Genomic DNA, 19,322 nt, shown 5'->3' on the forward strand with positions numbered 1-19,322 from the left:
TTACCCATGTTGTTGTATATATCTGCAGTCTGTTCCTTTTAAATGTGAGTAGAATTCCACTGTATGATGTACTCCACTTTTTTTATTCATTCACCTGTTGACCGATGCATGAATTGTTTCCAGTTTAAAGTTACCAAGAACATTTAGGTACATATCTTTCTGTGGATGTAGGGTTTATTTCTCCTATGGAATTGCTAAGTTATATCATAGGAGTACTGGATGTCTAGTTTTAGAAGCAAGGAGCCAAACTGGCTTCAAAAGCAGCTGTAACATTTTACACTCCCTCCAACAGTATTTTGATGGTTCCATTTGCTCCACATTCTCACCAACACTTGGTATCTCCAGTGTCTTTCATGTTAGCCATTCTCAAGAACATGAAATGGTATTGTGGTTTTATTTCCATTTCCCAGATGACTAGTGATATAGATCATCTTTTCCATGACTTGCTGGTCATTTATAAATCTTCTTTTCTGAAGTGTTCGTGTAAATCTCTGCCTGTTTTTTATTGGGATGTCTGTCTGCTTAGTCTTGACTTGTAAGAGTCCTTTATATATTCTAAATATACGTTCTTGGTCTGATTTATGTATTCTTTACAATAGCACTTAAAAATCACTTCTTAAGTGTGTTTGACTGCAATTGCTTGATGTCAGAAATCTTGATAATGAAGTAGAGGTTTTGGAATCATTCGTTAAATAGCTGCTTAGTAACTTCGAAGTGCCAGAAACTCTAATAAAGACTAAATCAATCAATAAAAATAAAGACCACTGAGAAAATACTTGCCATCAAGGAGCTCACTGTTATAGGGGAAACCAAAATACTAAACACAAACACACACACGGGCATATATACACAAAATATATTGATAATTAAGATATTAACAAAAGGCACAAGAGAGGCAAAGAGGGAGCAATGAAGGTATTTTGCCTAAAGGTCGACGTCAGTGAAGTCTTTGAGAAGAGATGCCATTTGAGCTGAGCATATAAGGATGGACAGAATTATGCTACATACAGAAACTATGCTAAAAAATAGCACAACCCTACTGAAATATTGTATGAATTTTTAATTTGAGCTGGAACATCTTAAATTTAAATGCTTCACATCACTGTAGGACCTTGGGATCTTCTGGGTACAGCCTTACAGACAACAGTTGCTAAGAGGTAGCAGTTCCCTAAAGCAGGGTCTACCTTTACAGGAAAGCTATATGTTCCTTGGTCTCTAGTTTATTGCCTTGTACCTAGTAGTGCTCAGTAAATGTACTAAACAAGTCTAATACTAAATAAATAGATAACTATTTAATTAAATTAACTAATAAATAAATGAATGCTTTAGTTCACTGTGAGGGATTCAAAACTGGCACAATACAAACTTTCTTAAAAAATGAACTACTGGGCTTCCCTGGTGGCGCAGTGGTTGAGAGTCCACCTGCCAATGCAGGGGACACAGGTTCGTGCCCCAGTCCAGGAAGATCCCACATGCTGCAGAGCGGCTGGGCCCGTGAGCCATGGCCGCTGAGCCTGCGCGTCCGGAGCCTGTGCTCCGCGACGGGAGAGGCCACAGCAGTGAGAGGCCTGCGTACCGCGAAAAAAAAAAAAAAAAAAAAGAACTACTAAGGCAGATAAGCCCTGTACCCATGAGCATAATGGGCATAAATGACAAACACAGGAAAAAATGTACCCTCCTTTCGAAGCTTCTCCCAGATATTCCATTTAAGGGGAAACAGTTGTAGCCCCTACTGTACTGCAATAGCAGCTCAGTCATACCCCTTATCCCTTTATACAGGACTGCTGTGTTATAGCCTGGGAGTTAATGCACTTAGGGGCCATATATTATTCATCTTTGCATTTCCAATATTTCCTGCAAATAGCTCAGTTCCTGACATACACTGAGTATTCAACAAATGCCTATTATTTTGGAAGTAAATTGAATATCCCTAAATATATTACTGTATTTGAAGTAGTCAGTGTCATATGAGATGTACATATAATGTCCTGTGGGAGGGTAAATGAAGAAGAGATTGATTACATCAGGCTTGGGTTAGGGGCATTAGAGAGGGCTCTTAATGGAAGAGAAGGATTTGGACAAGGTGTAACCTGAGAAAAGAGAACTTCAGGTAAAGGGAAACAGTGTGAGCAGAAATGGGTACATATTGGGTTTCTGAGTGATAAGAGTCTAGATTGATTTGGCCAGATCCAAGGATTCATCTATTAATTGACTCATTAAGCAAATACATATTCAGCACTAAAAGGAATTACAGATTATGAAAATACTTTGGCAAGAAAGAACACCCTCCCATACATTAAGCAAGCAGGTCAACTTGCCAAAGCTCCATAGTTGCCAAAAGTAGAAAACAAAACATGATGGACTCGAACAAGACAGTTCATTACCCACAGCACAGGAAACAGCAGAAGCACCCCCACAGCTGTGCTAGTTTCCCTGTCTTAGAGTACCCCTGTCCCAAAGGGGTGTTGCAATGAACACACATAACAGCTACATGAATAGTGGGTTGTAGTGCTACAGGGGAACCCAGAGCTCAAGGCTCAGCACCTTTTATAGCAGGCAATAAACAAGCCAGTCCCCTTCCTCCAGGGAGCAACCAGTTTCCATGCAATCAGGCTGCAGTCACCTTGACCTACTTAGTTGCCATGTGACTAGCTACAGAAACAGCTCAGGGCCAAAGGATAGTTAGACCTTACGGTTGGCATATTCAGTAAGGATGTGCGGGGATCCTCCTGGCCCACAATGAACAGCCTCCCCCCAAATACTTCAAGGCCAGACGAAGAAGTCTAGATTTTCATTTGGTTGTAATAAGGAGTTGCTGGGAAGTTTTGAGGAAAAGAATGATTTGAGTGATTTGAATAGAGGGGCATCAGAGAAAGACTAAGCTGATGGACATATACAGGACAGAATGAAGCAGAAAAGAGGAAGGACAGAGAGGGATTAGAAAAACATTCGAGAGAGTCTCTCCTTCAGAGCAAAGAGTGGGGAGGAAACCAGTGAGAGAGCTCTCCTGGAACTGGGCTGTGATGGGTGACCACTTAACATGGCATGAACAAGGAAGGGGGAGGCGGTACTTCTTAGCAGCTCCAGGTTTTGGGCTGACATCTGACTCATGAAGGTGCTTAGTGTGAGAGAATTAAAGGACGTGGGATGAGCATGAGTTGGGGAAACTGGAGACACGTAGTAACGTGTATAGCCTGGAGGGGAGAAAGGAGGTTGGAGGGGAGAAGGAGAAGGGAAAGGTGTGTTTAGAAGTCAATAAGACTAAAACCACAAGTAACTCAAAATAAGCCACTTTATCCCTTTTCAGTTCCAAGGCAGATGGAAGTTTGCATCTTTTCTGGGAGGCTAAAGTGATAGCTCAAAAGGCTTCAGCTTCTACCCTGCCCACATACCCACTCTTAGGTAGCTTCTTCGCTTCCACCCACTTTTCCCATCAGTCAAGGTCATCCTACCACTTGTTGGAGTCCCTGGAGCCCAGGAGAGCACGAGACTCTAAGGTCTGTCTTAGGGTCACGTCACCCACTTTAGTGCAGTTTTGTCTTTCTCAGCCTTAAAAATATTTTCCTTTTCCACTCTTGGCACTGTCTGACCAAGAAAACAAATATTCCTGTTTGCCTGTTGTTTTTTGTGTTTTTTTTCTGCTGGTGAATCTGTCTTTTAACAGTTTCATTTGTGTTACCCTGAGCAGGGGATCTGGGAAATGGTTTTCCTATTCACATGGAAATTACAGGGCCATTCTTCTATCTTTCCCCTTCACTTAGGAGCTGACAGGTGGAGCCCAGAGCAGAGATTTGTTCAGAATTATTCTGTAGACAATGAGGACTCTAAGAGGACCTTACCTCTCATTTTCATCGTTGTCATCATTTTTCTCTGATTTTTTAACAAGAAAAAAATCTGGCAATTTGAACTTAAGGTGGAAGATTAAACAGTATCTGTCATAATAAATACAAATTGGGAGGACCTTTTCTGTCCTCTGCTTTGTTGGCAGGAACTTGCACAACTGCAATGCTTTTGTCTTTTCCTACAGGGGAGGGAACTAAATGCATTTAATTTTGACCCTTAACTATTTAATTTTGACCCTTCACTATTTTAAGACTGTCTTTCTTGAACAGTGATTTAGCAAAACTTGTCTTTTGGTAACTATGCTACTTTGATTTGTCTGATACAGAGAAATGCTTTATAAGGAATTCCTTCATTAAGAAAGTTCCATAAAGGGCTTCCCTGGTGGTGCAGTGGTTGAGAGTCCGCCTGCCGATGCAGGGGACACGGGTTCGTGCCCCGGTCCAGGAAGATCCCACATGCCGCGGAGCGGCTGGGCCCGTGAGCCACAGCCGCTGAGCCTGCGCCCGGAGCCTGTGCTCCGCAGCTGGAGAGGCCACAACAGTGAGAGGCCCGCAAACCGCAAAAAAAAAAAAAAAAAAAAAGAAAGTTCCATAAGGTAACCAAACACACATCACCTGTGACCCATTATTTGGTACAGTTTATGAAAATTATGCCTATTGAGAAAATAAGCACCAACAGCCTTGGGTGAGAGAAAGACCTATAAGATCTGGGTTTTAGTCTCAACACAACCAGTCCTTGGCAAGCCAGATAATCTCTCTAATCTTTAGTTTTCCTCTGTCTTTAAATGGGAATAAAACCACTTGCCCTATGTGCCCCACAGGGATACTAAAAGTATCAGAAGAGAGAATATAAGTGAAGTGATTTGAAGAACTGTGAAATGCTATAAAGCAGGAAACAATGGCAGTCTCAAAAATATCACCTCATCAAAAATGAGAAGGAATTTATATTTGAATGAGCTTACCTTTAAAAGGTTTATCTGGTACTTGATTGCAAAATTTCACACCTGTATATTGAGGAACAAACATTGTGGTTTATAAGATAAAACTACCAGATGGTATTTCTAAAGACCTCAACCTTCATATAGGTGAAATATGAACCATAGAAGATAATTACTCTAATTTTTTTTCACTGTTTTCTTTTTGAACCTTTGATTTCCAGGAACTCTAAAAAAATGAAGGGGATACGGCCTATTTAATATACTTCATTGAAAAAAATTTATTTTAGGTTTCTTTTGTCTTCGTGAAGTAAAATATGTCCAGTTCTAAAAATCAGTATTTCCTCAGAGAATGATCTAACAGAAATTCAAGAATAGAAGAGATCACTGTTGTCCTTCTCCATTATTAATTCCTATGGTGGGTAAATCCAAAAATAACCTGGAGGAGAAATAGAGGAAGAAAGCCTAATCAATGTGTATGGAAAATGTTGGGAGGAAAGAAGTACAAATGGATTCATGGATGGACTTGGAAAAAGGTGAAAATGCCTTGTTTTCCTGATTAATTCATGATATTGGTTGTGTTACTGTATGAATGTGATTGGGAAACTGACTTATATCTGGATGCCAAAACTCATAACTATTGCACTAGCAGTCATTTCTTTGAAAATAGGGGAATAAAGGTCTTTTTTCTCCTGTCCCTTTTTATTACCCTCCAATTCCTCCACTGGTTCCAGACTGAGACATATTTGAGATTGCCAGTCTAGACTGGTTTAAAATGTACACTGTGAGAAGATTATAAGAGCCCAAACTAATTTAATATTCTTGATTTGGGTTGCCATTTGGCCGCGGTGTTCCCTACTGTGGAGAGCAAGTTTACAAGGGGATTACAGAAGAGTTGTATTTAACTTTGGGGGGGTGACAGGTGTTTTTACACTCTTTATTGTCATGATAACTTCACAGATGCACACATATGTCAAAACTTACCAAACTATACATTTTTAATACGTTCAGTTTATTGTGTATAATTTGTATCTCAGTAAAGCCGGTAACAGTAATATAATAATTCTTAAATGAAAAAAGTTAATATAACTTTACAATGAATCATTCTGGGGAGGTCAGTGGGGCTCTTGTTCTCCCACCTAGTAAGATCTGTTTTATTTTTTATCAATTTTCAAAGGCATTCATGATGGCCTTTTTTTTTACCAAACCTCATCTTTCTTGTACGTTTATGCTAGTATCCAATAGGATATCTCTTGTTCCCCATTTGAGCAGTTAATTACTCCATTAGCTTCCTATTGCTTCATAATAAATTACCACACATTTAGTGGCTTAAAACGACAGACATTTATTATCTCATAGTTTCTGTAGGTCAGCTTTCCAGGCATGACCTGACTAAGTTCTCTGCTTAAGACCATGCAAAGCTGAAATAAAGGGATTGGTCAGGCTGGGGTCTCATCTGGAGCTGAGGGCCGCCATCCAAACTGATTCAAGTAGGTAGAACTCAGTTTCCTTGTGGCTATACAACTGAGGTCCCATTTTCTTTCCGGCAACTAGAAATCAGTCTCAGGTCCTAGCCACATGGCCCCTTCCATGGGCAGTTTACAACATGGCTTTTTGCTTATTTCTAGGCCATCAAGAGTCCTTGTCTCTTTGAAGGACTTACCTGATTATATGGGGCTCACCCATGAAAATCTATCTCCCTTTCAGTTAACTGAATGTCAACGAATTAGGAAACTCAATTACATCTACAAAATCCCTTTTGCTATAAAATGTAACATAATCATGGGAGTGATATCACACTGTATTCATAAATCCTGCTTACTAGGGACAGGATTCTTAGAGGCCATCTTAGAATTCTGCCTACCACAATTGTGTGTAACTAAAACAAGATTTTTCACTTGTTTATACAAACTTTATCTTTTGCTCTCTTGTCCAGGTTTCAGGTATCAAATATTCACTTTAACTTTATTTTTATCATCTTTGGTAGTAGCAGAACAGGAAGAACACTGAAAAGATCCAAAGAATAAGGAATGCTGAAGTGTGTGATTAAAAGTTGAGCCTATTCTATCAATACACATGAAGTTTCTGAATTTCTAGCTTGGGCATTCTGAACACATGTGAAGTGGCTTTTATTAAGAAGGCAATTAGAGATCCATGCCTGCAAATAAAAGACAGTACCAGGATAAGCCAGAATCAGACACTAGCACTGATCTACTACAGGAGTGAAGGCTAAGGGGCAGGTCTGGTTGAGAATGAATGATTCTGCTTAATCAGAAAGGCTTACCAAGGAAATGTCACAATATCCAGAAACATATCACACTACAGTTTTCAAGGGACAAAGATACTAGAAAAAGTGCTTTATCTGGGTACATCACAGCATTGGGTGGGTAAGTCAGGCAACATAGCCAAGCAAATATCTTACTGGTCAGTCTACAAATAGGGGTTCGAAGCCAAAACCTCAGCTCCTTGGGAAATGCAAACGGCAAGTGCAAGTAAGTGTGTGAACCACTAGAAATGAACTGTGATGTTAGGCACATTAGCCCCCCAAAATGGAAAAAGGGGAGCCCAGATAAATGAGTAGAGGCAAAGGTTAGGAAGGAAGGGTTAGCTCGGGAATTCAAGCACAGGTCCCACTTAGTCAGAGTAAGGGTCTGGGCATGAAGAGTCATATCAGTCAGGGGAGGTTAGGTTGTGTTGCAGTAACAAACAATCCCAAAACACTACAACAAAATTTAATTCTTTCTCATACACAATTATGGACCTAGGCATCTTTCCAAGGCAACTGTCCTCCATGCAGAAATTCAACAGTTTAGGTTGACAGAGGCTCCACTATTCTGTAGTTAAACTGATTCTCCTTATGGTTGGGGGAGAGCATGAGAAGCATAGAAGTAAAGGGCACCATTTCTGATCACATTATGCTGTCTGAAGGGAGCTACATGGCCATCCCTCTCCCTGTGAGCCTGAAGATTTTGGTGAGCAGTCCTAGTGTTGACCACAAAATCTGATTATGACCTAGAAGCTACTTTGCAGAAGCATTAAAATTAAGATTCTGGAGCCCAAATGTCTGGGTTTGAACTCTACCTCTTCTAATTATTAGCTGTGGGCCATGGATAAGTCTGTCAACCCCTTTGACTTACTTTCCTCATCTTGAAATGGGTAATAATAGTAACAACCTCAAAAGATTCTTATAAGGATTAAATGAGTTAATATATGTTATGTGCTTCATATGTAGTAAGCATTATGTAACCGATAACCATTATTATTAGGGTACAAAAATCAGGATCCAGTGGTTAGCCCAGAAAGAGGTAAATTATCATTAGAGTTGATGGGTGACTGTGATCTATTTTAGGCCACTACATCCCTATTAAGTCTAGCATTTCACTCTTTCTGGAATTGTTAGACCACTGATGACTGCAGTGGTCCATGCTGTTTCCTCTCCCTGGAACTCTCACTGGCCTTCTTCCTCCTGGTAACTCTTATGTCTCATTCAAGATGAAAACTCTATAAACCTTTTTCTAATCCCACAGGCAGAATTACTGCTTATCTCCTATGAGGAGATAATAAATAAATAAATAAATAAATAAATAAATAATAAATAATAACATTTATCAAGTACCTACAGACACTCTACAAGGCACTTTGCCTGGCTTATTGACCACCTACTATGTGCCAGATACTGTTCTACTTGGTAGGGATATAGTAGTGAACAAAATAAAATGCTTGCCCTTATGGAAGTTACATTCATTCCAGTGTAAACATCTATGTAATAGGCATTATTAGGAAAGTTTATGTCAGAGAAGTTAAGCGACTTGCCCAAAGTTTCACCTCAAGTAAACATCAAAATCAGTATTTGAAACTAAGCCCGTCTAATTCCAAGGTGCTCACTAATAACTGCTGAGTAATATTTTCTCTGGGTTCCATCAAGCCCTTAGGACAAAGAATGTAGTTGCAGAGTAATGTCTCTCCCAAGAACTTGTGAGCTTTTCAAGGGCAGGGCACATGTAAAATGTTGAATTTAATAAATTAATAATAACCTGTTATTAAGGTCCTCCAAATAATTCAAGGTCTGGGGACTAAGTCTACAAGTTAGCATCAACTAAAGTATGGACCAGGAATGAGTTGGGGCAGTACAAACCAGAAACTCTCCTGGACAACCTGTAATAATGGTGCTTTGCCCAGCTGAACTCTTCCATGAGTGATCTATCTATACAGGATCCTTTGTAAGCCTCTTATAGAGGAGGAATCAAGTGGATGAAAATGCAGCAACTCTAGATAGGATGGGCCAAACATCATTCTTCCAGGCTGTACTTAAAGAGCTCTGCAACTCCCTACTAAGAAGAGGTCAGCTATTAATAACAGAACTACAATGTTTAATACTGAACTCACACTATGTGTGTCATTTATAGATTTCTGTATGTTATGTGTATCCACTCAGGAGATGTACAGTGCACACATCCATCCAGTGGTGTGCTAAAGCCAGCCCCTACTGGCTCACATGAGCTGACTATTCAATCTTGTCCTAACTCCACATTCAGTGATGTGGAGTTACACCATGGAAATTGCCAAACATTATAGATTTGGGCTTTCTTGTTTGTTTGAGAGCCAGTTATTAAACATTTACTAGCATACCAGTATGTGAATATATTTGGGGGTATAAAGATATATGTATAGGGACCTCCCTGGCAGTCCAGTGGTTAGGACTTCTCCTTCCAATGCCGTGGGTGTGGGTTCAATCCCCAGTCAGGGAGTTAAGATCCCACATGACTCGTGGCCAAAAAACCAAAACATAAAACAGAAGCAATACTGTAACAAATTCAGTAAGACTTTAAACATGGTCCACATCAAAAAATCTTTAAAAAAGAAAAAGATATATGCATATATATATGTCCACATATATATGTATATATATATGCATATACATACACACAAATATGTATATGTGTATAAATACATGTAACTATATATATATATAGTGTGTGTGTATATATATGTATATGTGGTATACATAGTCTATCATATGTGAATGGTCTTTCATCTTAACTCTATAGTATGAGTTCATTTCTAAATTAACCATTTTGTATTACTAGCAAAATGTTTTAACTTTTAAAACCCTTGCATAATATACAAAGATAAATATATGCATTTTCCAAAATTTTTCTATAACTACCATGTAATGAACAAAAATCAGTAATAGCCATGAATATATATTTGGATTAAATAAATCTCAACTGACCACTGCAAGTAAGGTCACGTGCTCAGAATGAGTAGACAGTGTAAGAAAGCGTGTACCCCTGTGCAAAACAATAAGCGCATTTAAAAGCTCAGGTCACTGTGCTTCAGCCTTCTGTTTTTTTTTTTTTTTTCTTTCTATAAATTTATTTATTTATTTATTTATTTATTTATTTACTTTTGGCTCCGTTGGGTCTTCACTGCTGCCCGTGGGCTTTCTCTAGTTGTGGAGAGCGGGGGCTACTCCTGGCTGTGGTGCGCGCGCTTCTCACTGCATGGGGTCATTAGTTGTAGCTCGCGGGCTCTAGAGCGCAGGCTCAGTAGTTGTGGCACGTGGGCTTAGTTGCTCCATGGCATGTGGGATCTTCCCTGACCAGAGGTCGAACCCATGTCCCCTGCATTGGCAGGAGGACTCTTAATCACTGAGCCACCAGGAAAGCCCTGCTTCAGCCTTTTTTACCTTTAAAAGCAGAGTTAATAGTGTCCAGGGCTGTTCCCTTACCTGGCAGGTCTGTGCCCAGGGTAGAGAAAGACAGGTTTTCCCAACACTGCACAGAACCTGGACGGCCCTAGAGCTGCTGATGGGCTTCTAGACCTCCAAGCCAGGTGCTTATGAGTTTCTCTAATGATGTGTCAACACAAGTAATTGGCCCAAGCTCCACTGACTCTCAACAATAGCAGAAAACACTTTGCAAGGAGGGGAGTAGGAGGAAAGAACTTAAATCAAACTGGGAGCTTAGTACCTGCCAGATTTAATCCCTTCTTCTTCTTTGCAATGACAGAGCTAATGAGTGGATTGCAAGATTTTACATTTCACCCCTGATGTTTTAAATACCTCAGATAATAATAGGAATACATTTATATAGTGCTTTATATGTGTTGGCTCATTTAATCCTCACATCAATGTGAGAGAGAAGTATTAGCCATGTTTTACAGCTGTGGAAACAGAAGCTTGGAGAGATCAAATGACTTCTCTAAAATCACACGGCTGGTAACTGAGAGGTCTCCCAGTTCCAAGCTCAGCGATCTTTCCTCCACACATGCCCAACTTTTGATAGGCCAAAATGGACTCCTGCCTTTTAGCCACAAGTGCAAATCAGTCACTGATCCAGGTAAACGGAGGCAGATTTAGGGAGAAGTTGCCCCCAACCCAGACCTCGCCAGACTGTGCCCATGCCCCTCTCTAACCTTCATGGTGTTCCCCAAATCAGAACCAGTCATCAAAATGTCAGAACAATGAACTTCAAATGCTCATTCACATTAATGCACAAGTTACTGTAATAAAGTATTCACCTGTCTATACCTTCATTTTAGAGGTAATCAAAGCCTTACTTATGCAAGAGGAATACCATTTGGGCATGCAGTGGACATCAAATGTGTGGCTACAGAGCTAGACTCCCCACAGAGCTAGCTGTCTAGTTCCACTTACATGAATCGCTTAATTTCTAACATCATAGCCAAGATGTGCTAGAAAAGGAGACCTATTCAAATGGCTTGTCCAGATCTACTTGTACCTGCCTAACCCCTTCCAGCATCTTCACCTCAGCAGGAAAATCAATAGTCCCAGTACTCACAGAGAGGAATTAATATTTAGGCTCTTATTTCATTCAACAGTATCATGAAAGTCTTCTTAGTTCAACAGCTCAGTCGCAGATATTTGGAATTTGTTTTTCTGTCCCTGCCTTCCTCCCACCCACAGTGATTTGAGATATATAAATTAGGAGTTCCTTGTGTGATGGTGATAGTTTACTCTATTCCTACCCACCCTGTCCTTTCAAAATAGAACATGATTTCTTCCTTTAGTAATAGAGTGGATTGTGGTTGTCAGGTGGATAAATGCAATATAGTTTCACACTTTGTTCACTTTGAGTTACTAGGTAGGAACTCCCAAGAAGCAGCTCCATTTTAAAAGAATGCAGGTGCTTTGATGCCATGCCAAGGACTACATTTTTGAAGAAATAGTGTTTTTATGGCAAATCCAGGAAGCAGAGTCTCTTGCCATCATCAAAAAAAATACCCACTATGTAGTGTAACAAAAGCAATGCACACCTGACATCAAATGGAGCCCCCTTTCTCCAGCAGCATCTTCAATCACAAATCTAATCAGGCATATAACCTGTTCTAAAAGAATCTGAAAAGTGTGCTAACCACAGTATGACTTTTATTTCCATTTTTTTTTTTTTTTTTTGCTGTGGCTGCATTTTTTGGAAGCCTCAAGTACAGAGCTACTTTGTAAGCTTTTTCCCTTCCATAACCCCCCTTCCAGAAAACATGTTGACTCTCAAACATGTTGACTTATACTTAAATGAGATCTCCTTAAAGATGAGTAAGAAAAATAACATCCATTTCAAGTGTTTCTTTCTCACTGAAAAGAAGGTAAAGAAGATACTTCCAAGCCATTAAGGGTGTGTGTAAGAGTAGGAAAGCAAAATGGGAAACGTGACCCTTATTAAGACTGACTGGCTCAGGAGAATCTAAAAATAGTCATTCAAACTTGGCATATGTGGACTTGCATGGAAAGTTTGTGCCTGAATTTTGTTTGAAGATACAATGTGGACAGTAAATGAAATGTTGCTGCAGAGTAATCTAATCCTGAAAGAATCTCCATATTGACCATCGATTAATGGCTGATGCAAGGTGGTCTCACACATTGACTGGAAAACCTACCCAAAAGTTTCAGCCTGGTGAGTTCAGAATCATCTTGGTTACACCCAGGGTGAAATTTTGTTACATTCAAATTAAATTTTCAAAAATATATGAACATTTAGAATAGAACTGAGAGTCCATAGATAAACCCATACATTCATGGCCAGTTGATTTTCAACAAGGGTGCCAAGACCATTTAATGGAGAAAGAATTGTCTCTAACAAATGGGGCTGGAACAAATAGATGCCCACACAAGAGACTGAAGTTGAAACCCTACCTCCCATAATAAACACAAATTAACTCAAAGTGGATCAAAACTAAATATAAGAGCTAAAACTATAAAACTCTTAGAAGAAAGCTTAAGGGTAAATCTTCATGATCTTGGATTTGACAATGGTTTTTTAGATATGATACCAAAAGCATAAGCAACAAAAGAAAAAAAAGATAAATTGAACTTCATCAAAATTAAAAATTTTGTGCATGAAAGGACATTATCAAGAAAGTAAAAAGATAACCTACAAGATGAGAGAATATATTTGCAAATCATGTCTCTGATACGGGACCAGTATCCAGAATATGTAAAGAACTCTTACAATCAATAACAAAAAGACAACACAATTAAAAATTGGGCACAGGATTTGAATAGACATTTCTGCAAAGAAGATATACAAATGGCAAAAGAACATTTGAAAAGATGTTCAACATCATCTGTCATTCAGGAAATGTAACTCAAAACCACAATGAGATACCACTTCACACCCACTGGAAGGGTAGCATGAAAAAAATGTAAAATAAGTGTTGGTGAGGATATAGAAAAATTGGAACTTTTGTACTTTTCTGGTGGGAAATTAAAATGCTATAGCAACTGTGGAAAACAATTTGGTCAATTCTTCAAAATTTAAACGTGAAATTATCCCATGGCACAGCAATTTTGCTCCTATGTATATAGCCTCCAAAAGCTGAAAATAGGACTCTAACAATATCTGTGCACCATTGTTCATAGCAGCACTATTCACAACAGTCAAAACCTAAATGTCCATTAACAAATGAATGGATTTTTTAAATGTGGTACATTTATACATTGGAATATTAACCAGCCATAAAAAGAAATGAAGTACTGATACACACTACAACATGAATAAACCTTGAAAACATTTTGCCAAGTGAAGGAAGTCAGACACAAAGGATCTATTTTATATGATCTTATTTATATGAAAGATCCAGAATAGGTAAATACATAGAGATGGAAAGTGAATTGGTGTTTGCTGGGGATTGGAAGGAATGAGGAGTAACTGCTTAATGGGTACCGGATTTTATTTGGGGATGATGAAAATGTTTTCAAACTAGATAGATGTGGTGGTTTCACAACACTGTGACTGTACTAAATTCCACTTAAATTTTCACTTAATAATATTTAATTGTATTTATGTGAATGTAACCTGACTAAAAAAATTACATGGACGAGAATCAGAAAATCCTTGGAATTCTTTTTTTTTTTTTTTTTTTTTCGGTATGCGGGCCTCTCACTGTTGTGGCCTCTCCCATTGCGGAGCACAGGCTCCGGACGCGCAGGCCCAGCGGCCATGGCTCATGGACCCAGCCGCTCCGCGGCATGTGGGATCCTCCCAGACCGGGGCACGAACCCGCGTCCCCTGCATCGGCAGGCGGACTCTCAACCACTGCACCACCAGGGAAGCCCTGGAATTTCTCTTAAGAGCCAATGGTCTACTATGAATTTTAATGTCCAATCTAATCATTTTCTTTATTTTCTCCTTTTATTCTGTTTGCCTTTTTGTCCAGGGATATAATTTTTGCTCTCCTTAGACTCCGTTGTAAGAGTACCAAACATAAGCCAGAAGACACCATCAATAACAGTAGACTTCATCCCCTCTGGACAGAATCTTCACTGTATTCCCTCTTGTAAATGGAATTTGGATGGATGTCCTCACTGAAGTAGATGCCGATTGTTTTCCCTGTCCATAGTAGCATCACCCAATCCTACTCCTATATCTAATAAAGGCTTCTCCAGCCCAAGTGGTTCTAGCAGGTGCTGGCAGTTGCAGCATGCAGTCTGCTTACTTCTCCCCTGCCCTGGCCATAAAGTCACTCATGTGACTCAACAAGAGCCAATCTTGGGCACAGTTCAAGAATAGGCATGGGACTCAAGTCATGACAGTCAGATGCCTTCACCAAGATTTGTTAAACTCAAGCTGGAAGAAGAGAAATTGTTTCTCTTTGGCTAGCAAGACCCAAGAACAGAGTTCAGAGTTGCCTATGGCCTCTGAATACCACCGATACCTCTTTGAGAGGATGGAGCAGAGCTAGCTTTCAGGGGAAAATAAAGCAAAAGATGGCTAGGGAAAGTAGCCCTGCTGCTGTTCACATCTCTGGTTCCAAATGACACAAAGGTCAGTACCACCCAATGACTTTTCTGAAGTATTCTTATCTAAGCCAAGCCAAATCTATCCCTTTTGTCAGACATTTTGGTACTCAGGAAGGACTTAATTTACGTGTACAGATACAGTTGATACTATAGGTATTGCTTTTTTTTTAACTGCAGAGAGGAATCAAGTACCAGAGCCAACTCTTTGGTCCTACTGTCCTCAGACTTCAGAGCCTCATCATTTAGGGTTTGGGTTTGGGTGAAAGAGACACCAGTTCTTCACATTTCTGCTTACATTCTCCAAAACTAAGTTGATGTGGAATCTCCTTGTAACAAGACATCCAGATTGAAGACTTGAAATCCTTTGAAAATCTCTAGAAACCTACCTTGGAATAAATTATGGGCCCATTCCCAGGCAAATCTATCTAGCACTTCATTGCTGCAAAAGTCAACATCATTTTCTATCTACATTATCTTTAATGTTAGTTACACAACTCCTTGAACACAAATAGTCTGTCATTTATTTGTGCTTGGTATTATCAAGGCATTCAATAAATTATTTGCTACATGAGAGTCTTTTGTTGTGAGATGCATGTTAGGTTAAGGATAGAAATGGGAATGAAACAGTTAAGAGACAATTCCCAGGAACTTAATTGATATGCACTGATCTTATGGGGAAAAGAAGAAAAGATGCCGTCATATGTTACATTTCAATTTATCTGTTTTCTGTAGAGGGAAGGAATAAGCATTTATTTAAAAAGACCATGGATTATAAACTATAATAGATAATTCCATATGCATAATTTTGTCTAATTATCACAACCAGCATGTTAGGAGGATATCATTAGTTGTATTATTTCACACAAAGAAAATAAAACTCAGAGACACAAGTAATTTATCCAGGGTTAGAGAAAACGATGGGATTCAGGCATTGCTATCTCTGAACTAAAATTGGTCTCTCTTCACTGTAAGTCCTTCCTGAGCTTTGATTATAATATCTGTGCTATGAAGGACTTGAACTAGATCAGCATGCACAAATATACAGCACATAAACCAACTACTCCCCCCATGGTATCCCTGGTGGCCCTTGTTAAAATCGATTACGTTATTTTTCTCTGCTGAGCCCTGACTCAGAATCCCTGTAAATAAGATGCTGCAGAAACAATTCTTCCTATCAAACAGAGGTTACACCCATGTTCCATTCTATTCTTCTTCTGAAAATGACATTAAGCCCATTCCCAGGCCTCCAGATCCAAGCTAAGAATTTCATATAACAGCAAAGCAGATCTAAAGAGGTCATCACCCTTGACTTCACAAAGCAGATGCCCTAACACTGGGACCCGCTCTGCCAGATAGTCTATGGAGACATTGCTCCTCATGAAAGAACTCCTTTTGCCCTCAGAAACACCAGACACTGGTAGCTCTAGATCTCAGTGCAAAGTAGGTCCAGAAACTTAAACCTATATAGAAGCCAATGCTTGTTTCTTGGCTGTTTCAAATCTGACAAGGTAAGGTGAAGTATGACGGAAGGAAGCGAAGAGGAGGAAACAGGAGTTTGAGCGCCTGGCAATGTGGGTAGCTTGGCGATCGGCTGGCAGGAGCTGGGAGCAATCAGGGACCCAGCATTTCAGCACATTCACGACTCATTTTGTCCTTCCTCACCCTCGGCCTAGAGAATATGCCGAGGTGATTTCAAGCAAAGCCTCAAATTCAGTCTTGATGAAAGAGGCAGTATTCATTTTGAATTATGTTTGCAAAAGGCTGGGGGTGGAATAGAAGAGGGCAGGAAAGGTGAAGCAATGGGGTGATGTCATTTGGAGTGGAGGTATTTTGCATAATGGAATTTTCTCCTATGTAGGGCATTGTAGAGAGTGACATTTCAAAAGAGCACAGCTAAAACAGAAGGCCATCAAATGAAGTGGAGTTATCAAACTTGAGAATGCTTTGGATAAAACCTAACAACCCAAGTGCTAAGCCAGCCTGTCCCTTCAGTGGCATCACTGTGCTATATGCCACCTTCTTTAGAATTCTACAAGCATGGAGCTGGAAGTCCAGTGGCTTTCAAAATTACATCAGCAGTTAAATATTTGATAAAGTGAAACCCTACATATAAACCTATATCCAGTGAAGCCTTCCTGACCTCCCATTCTGAGGCAGACAAGGCACAGGATCCTTTAATAGTATCTAAACAAATTCATGTTATAATGAAATAGACAAAATATGTCACATGACTTGTACAAGACCCAAACCTACCATTCACTAGTGTGACACTGAATATCAATGCCCCTGTGAACCTTGATAACTGCATTTGTAAATTTAAGGCTTGATGAGATATTATAGTGGAAAAAGAAATATGTGAACAAAACCTTTATCTCTGACAAAGGATATCTTTTTTTAACCAAAAAGGAATGAGAAGAGAATAATTAAAACTATTTTTTGTTTGTTTTTTTTGTTTTCATCTCCCTCTTCCCTCCCTTAGTTGTAATGTGTTTTTTTAACAACAATTGACTCAGTGATGGTTCTTACTGGTTATATTAATTAACATAAGAAATGCTGGTTGGTATAACAAACTCTAAAACTTCAGAAGCTTAAGAGAACGTAAGTTTGTTTCTTAATCAAGCAAAATGCAATATGCATGTTCCCGGTCAGTGTGTGGCCTTCCATGTAGCTCCACCTCCCCATACAGCCTTAGTAGAGGACCTTAAAGAGGTACAAGATCCTCTCTTCCTTCCAGGAGGTAGCAGAGGATAGGGTGAAGGAATACGTGGGAGGTTTTCATGCACTAGGCCTGGGAGTGGCATACATGGATTCTGAGCATATTCCATTATCAAAACTCAGTTACATTGTCCCATACCCATGCAACAGGAACTGGGAGATACAGAACCTATAGAAGTTCTATTATGGAAGGAGAGACTGCATGCATGTCACTTTTATATGAGTCTCTACATGTCAACATTGAGAATTATCAAGCAAACACATCTTCCTAAAGAGGAAACACTTGGTTGTCAATGTAATTACAGAGATGAGACAAAAAAAAAAAGGAGAACCCACTGTTTTCCCCACTTAATATAATTTTATACAATAAAAATTCTGATCCATTTCCAAGATAATGTAAAGCACATTTAAAAAAAAAAAAAAAAAAGCCTGTACAGTCACACGCATGAATCTTGTGGGGAAGAGGGGAAATGTTGTGGCAGAAAGAAAAAAAATGGTGTGTTTTACTTTCCCAGTTTGATTTTCTTTATGATCTTTTGAATGTTATTTACTCTTTTTAAAATATTCCATTTAAAAAATTAAAAAAATAAAATATTCCATTTTTCTTTTCTTCCCTGCTGCTTTTGAAAGATACTTTTACCTACTTTATTTATAAAGTTTATTTATAAACTGTGATGTTTGGGGACTCCAAATTCTATGAATATAAAAGGGGCTATTTAAAGGAAAATGTTACAATCTTATATTGTTCCTCATCCACAAATTAATTCTCTACACATGATTTGTTTAAGTTGGTTAATCAGTAAGCACTGTGCAAACAGGTGTCATCCGTGATTTACAAAAGTGATGTAATATGAAAATGGTTCCAAGTACATGTTCCATTCATGGTGCTTATTGATATCAATGTTTCTCTAAACTGATACTAGCTTTGTTTATAGGAAAAGAACAAAAGCGACAGCTGGAACAGCCAGAAGCCAAGGCATCCATTTGGCCTGGGAGTCTGTCCATGTGTCCCACCATTGACCATGGAACTCTCTTGCCATCTGCCCCTCTACAGAATGGATCTTAGCCTCTGTACCCACTTATTGAAAGTAGGACTCTTATTCCACAAGCTCTGATAGCCATATTTACTCTCCTCTTCCTGTGCTTGGGACTTTTCTACCTGAGTACATCATTTCTTCCCTTCAAGGAGCAGTGCCCAGTCTTCAAAAAGTACTTTTTTTCCTGTTTCACACCTTCTGCACCTCTAAGGACCTTCTGTTAGTTCCAGGGTCAGGCCTGATGGGTAAAGATAATTCTCACCACAACACAGGGGTGATTTGATTCCCATGACCCACCACTGGGAGTGCTCTGGCCCAGTACTGTCCTCAGTGTATTCCAACAAATTCTGTTTCCATAGGTTGCTGACAGATGTTACCAACAAAGAGGTAGCGGTGGTTTATAATCAAATTCATTCTGGAAACACTAAGAAAAATAAACATATGTCTTTAATGCAGAACTTCTTAAAACTTGAAATATACCATTGCTCTTATGAATCTCTGAGAGAGGGAGGTAGCATGTCATGTTCCCAAACTG

This window comes from Kogia breviceps, chromosome 8, assembly GCF_026419965.1.
Source record: "Kogia breviceps isolate mKogBre1 chromosome 8, mKogBre1 haplotype 1, whole genome shotgun sequence".
NCBI lineage: Eukaryota > Metazoa > Chordata > Mammalia > Artiodactyla > Physeteridae > Kogia > Kogia breviceps.